Raw genomic sequence first — 5,084 nt, 5'->3', positions numbered from 1 at the left:
ATGGTCACCAGTGTTACGTTTCTAAACTATCCCTACTGCTGGACATTAGTTTTTAGTAATCCAAACTCCACTGATGGTCACCTGGAGTGTTATGTTCGCTTGGTATTACTAGCTGATGTTTTCTGTTCTGTATTTCCACTGCCTCCAGTTCAAATTTATTGAACAACAAGTACATTTATATTTACACTATATTTACAACACAATTTCATTATTACTAACTTCCTAGTTCTCACTTTAACTCTAACTTTCTAGCTGTCCTCTATATCTGTAGATCACCTATCAACTCTGTCTCCCTATCTCAACCTCCTTCCTCAAGACTCCTTAACTCAACTCCCCAACCCAACTCTCTTCTCCTCTTTCGAGTCCTAAGCTGAATTTCCTTACTATCTGTCCCTTAGCAAAATCCTGCTACATTCAAAACGGCTAATAAATGCATAACAGTGACTGTGAAAAACCAATAAAATGTATTAGGGTTGGCATGAAAAAATAGGGTTGGTTGGGAAACGGGAAACACAGCTATATTTGTATTTTGCCTAATCTGCATTCCACCACTCTACTTAAATTTGATCTTCTGTGTATTTGACCGTGATGGAATGGATAAATGGACAGTAAAAACCTGTACAATCACATGTTTACTGTGATGTAATGGTTAAATGGACAGTAAAAACCTGTACAATCACATGTTCTGCCATGGTCAGATGATGTTCTGCTCACAAATCAGTAAATTTTGTATTTTTGGCTATTTGCTTCTATGGTTACAGGAAAGATATTGAAAATAAGATTTCCAAAATAACAAATGTTACAGCTCGGGCACTAGTCTGATATGTGTACCAGGTTTCAAAGACATATATTTTAAATGCTTTCAAGTTGCAATTGTGGTCAGGTAAACTAAGATTCTGTGAATTTTGTATTTTGGAGTATTTGTTTCCATGGTAACAGGAAAGATATTGTTACATGCTTTCTTAGAGACATGTGAAATGGAACATTGTTCTGATTTGAAGCTCTGGAACATTGAATTTTTAGTTTTGGCTACTTGTTTCCATGGTAATTGGAAAGACACTGAAATGAGGATTCCCAAATACCATTGACACGTAGCTTGATATGTTTACAAACTATTTCTGGGATGTGTGGAGTTGTTTTAGATTTGTTGTCTAGAAAATCTCTGAAACACTGATTTTTGTAAGTTTTAGCTAATTGTTGCCGTGATATTAAATGAAAAGATATTAACAATAAGAAATCCAGACAAAAAAGCAAAACTCACAACCAAGGGCCCTAGTCTGATATGTGTACCAGGTTTCATAGAGATATCTTTAAAATGCCTTCAAGTTGTGGCCTGGAAAAAATGGAAAAACCTTGAAACTATTATTTTTAGGATTGTAGGATTGTTCAACAGCCAAAAAAATGGCATCACTAGTGGGCCAGATATAATCATACGTGTAAGGAGTTTCATACAGATAGGTGGAACATTTACGGAGCTGTTGCTCAGAATGCACAGATAAAGATGAACACATGGACTGATAGAGCCCAATATATAAATGCCCCTGCAAGCACACTTTCTTTTTTTAATGTGATGGTGGGGAGGGGGTTAGGTATAGACAATGGACAATATGGGGCTATGTTCAATTCAACTTAACAATTCCTCACACTGATTAAAAATAGGTAATATGTACACAAGGACTCACTGTACATGTTTGGCCAAGGATGCACAAGTACTATCTGTCTTACACTTTTCTCAATTTAATGTTCAGATGATTAAAAAAACATCCATCATTGTGTGAACTCAACTTGTTGCAGAGGACAATTAACTTTCACCAACACCCCAGGCACACAGCCAAGATAGAAATAAAAACACACTTTCAACATGCAATTATATGAGACATGCAAAGGATTTATAATGAGATTGCAATTACACTGAACATACTTTCACTTATCAATCATAAACATCTATTTCATTTTGTCATAAAAAATTAAGGTATGGGTAAATGCACATGCACATTGTACTGTTGACTTGGCATTAATCCCAAAAATTATTTCCACAATGTTTAATATGTGAATATTTGCGAATTATGTATGACTCCTGTAGGGAAATATGTTGAAGATTGAATACATAATACAGTGGGTTGTATACACACACAGTTCACATGAAGTTATAGATTAACATTGAGAAAACAATACAGAACAGCCATGGTATGGAGTTTTCGATCCCAAAGGTCATTTTATTGACAAATGCATACAGCCCGGGCCCTTGTCTACATACAATATCACACGGGAGTTTTTTCAGTTTTATGCTCTGTTAAGTATCTATACTATCAAATCGGTAGTATACATTACAAATACTTACAACGACTGATGGCATGCATCACTGTTTTCAGTGTCCTGGCTTCATTCCATTCCGTCTCATGCACATACAATGACGACTACACTGTTTTAGCCGTTGTTCCTCCTTTCATGGTAGGTTCTCGGGCGAATGAAGGTATTTTATTGATTGGGAATGTCGCTGTTTCATACAGCTGCCTTATAGCCACCGCGCCATAGATCGATACTCAGCAGCAGTACCTCGGATTCGGGACTCAGTTTACATCGAACTGTCTCCGCACAGCACATGACAGCTTTATCATAAGCTGAATGTGCATTCTTAACATCTGTTTTAAATGTTTACCAGTGTCAGCAGGAAGAAAAATATTGCTATAAACCATATTTGAATAAATACAAGTTTATTTTATTATTATTCCTTAAAATTCGCTTGGTTTCTAGCAGACAACACACCATTTTCCTTTCTCATATGAGAAATGAGTTCTAATTGGTCAACAGAAAGTACGGCGCTGTTGATTGGTGTTCGATGAAAAATGGTAGAGGGTAACTTGCGGATATATTTTGCCGGATAACGAAATAAATCATCGTGCCGACAATTGACAGGGAGTAAAGATGGATCTTTAATGTCAAAGAAATGTACAATATATGAATATATTTTCGAGATTAAACGAGACATATTGTAGCAAAGTGGTCCTGGGGAAAACACCAAATACTTAGATTAATATTTGATTATCCTTTGTTTCCAAAAACAGTCACCGAACGATGGATTTCGGAAAACGGAACTGGGAACCAGACCTTAGTTCTGTTTAAGGAAAACGAAAATGGGACCAGAACCACCATCATCAGCATCAGCAGCAGTATCTTCCTGGACAGGAATTAACTCCGTGTGCAGTGTGTTATATACACTTCATTTATTTTACAACAATTATGAAACAAGTTCTTTCAACTTATAAATATTAATCACTCTTTGTGTGGGAGGAAACCGGAGTACCCGGAGAAAACCCATGTAGTCGGGCAGGTGACCCCATACCTTTTCACGTCCGAGCAGCAACCCAGGACCTCAGGGTTTACCCCAAACATATCCAGGTTGGTAATAAGGACCCTGAAGATCGAGAGTTCCTCTGCCTCCTTGATGTTGTTAGGTAGGCTATTCCATAGTGTAACAGATCTTGGTAGGAAACTCTGCTGTTATAGATCAAACTTTGCCGAGATCTGTCTATAGTTGGTAGTGGCACCTCTTGTTCAGGAGTCAGTAGGCTTACGGTGTTGTCCGAGGTCCACGTCCACCTTTTTGTTGATGATGTTGTGGAACATGATTAGTCTCGCTCTCCACTGCTCCAATGTATCCCAGTCCAGTTTCTGTAGGATGGCGGACATGCTCCCAGGAACCCTTGATCTGTAGTCGCCGCTGACGAAACTCGCCGCGCATCTCTGAACTCCCTCAAGACTTCCGTTCCAAGTTCCATTTAAAAGCTGAAATAACACCACCAAAGGAACTTGGACCAAAACACTTGTTCCGTTTCAGAAATACATCATATAAAACAGCCTCTTGTAATCAATTGGGAACCCCAGTTACGTTTCTTTTAAACGGAACTGGGAACCAGAGCCTAGTTCCATTTAAGAAAAACGGAACTGGAAACCAGAGCCTAGTTCCGTTCGGTGATTAGTCTAACAAAGCGAAGTAAAGCGATTATCTAAATCAGGACCATACCAAACAACCCCATGAATTCTACAGTGAACAATGATGTATCGGCTACGGCTGCTGGCCATGAATTCTACAGTGAACAATGATGTATAGGCTACGGCTGAAGCACATGAATTCTACAGTGGACAATGATGTAGCGGCTACGGCTGCTGGACATGAATTCTTCAGTGGACAATGATGTATCGGCTACGGCCGCTGGACATGAATTCTACAGTGAACAATGATGTATAGGCTACGGCTGAAGCACATGAATTCTACAGTGGACAATGATGTATCGGCTACGGCCGCTGGACATGAATTCTACAGTGAAAAATGATGTATCGGCTACGGCTGGTGGACATGAATTCTACAGTGAACAATGATGGATCGGCTACGGCTGCTGGACATGAATTCTACAGTGGACAATGATGTATCGGCTACGGCTGCTGGACTCGGCTTGCATACTATCCCATTCAGGTTGCGCAAGACCATTGAATCCTCTTCTTCTCTCATGTCCGTTTAAGAAACTCTTTTAACTACTCTTTTATTGCCAAACCACAAACAAGTCGTTGTTTGATTAAAGGGATAAACCAATATATTGGAGAGCCACGGAACACGATAATCGCCAAGTATGACAGTGCCTCCAAGTCTAAGGATAAAAAGTGTTTTCATATCGGAGTTATTTATCATGAATGTATCTAAAATCCGAACATGCGTGTCATTTAGGTGGTCTCCCCGTTTCAGAAGATACGACTGAGTCCAGTTAGGAGCCGAGATAACGCAAAGGTTAAAATGTATTGAAAACACCTCTGATGGATGCAAACCAGTTGCATGTCCTTGAAAATCAAGAATTTCCAAGTATACCATGGTTAAAAGATATAGTTTTTACACAACCAACGATGAGCTAGTCTCGCTTGAATTCATCAAATCGTAACAGAGCTACTTACTGCATTGAGAGATATATATATGCTAAAAATGTATCATGACTTTCCGAAGAAAATCTGTAACCAATTGTTGGAAGCCATCCCGTGAGTAAGCTAGCCTCCTGAATATCGTGAACTACGCTGTAACCTTGGGGTGGGGGGTG

General features: G+C 39.0%; 1 protein-coding gene across 1 annotated transcript in view; it reads right to left on the bottom strand.

Moving 5' to 3' along the window:
• Nucleotides 1–2,552, bottom strand: part of LOC110450731 — a 29,606-nt gene extending 27,054 nt beyond the window's left edge. Inside the window, exon 1 of the mRNA XM_021498409.1 lies at nt 2,342–2,552. The gene's annotated coding sequence lies outside the window, so the exon portion shown is untranslated. The remainder of the gene's footprint in view (nt 1–2,341) is intronic.
• Between the last annotated feature and the right edge of the window lie 2,532 nt (nt 2,553–5,084).

This window comes from Mizuhopecten yessoensis, unplaced genomic scaffold (genome assembly GCF_002113885.1).
Source record: "Mizuhopecten yessoensis strain PY_sf001 unplaced genomic scaffold, ASM211388v2 scaffold549, whole genome shotgun sequence".
NCBI classification, from domain to species: domain Eukaryota; kingdom Metazoa; phylum Mollusca; class Bivalvia; order Pectinida; family Pectinidae; genus Mizuhopecten; species Mizuhopecten yessoensis.
This window is presented reverse-complemented; position numbering and strand designations above follow the sequence as displayed.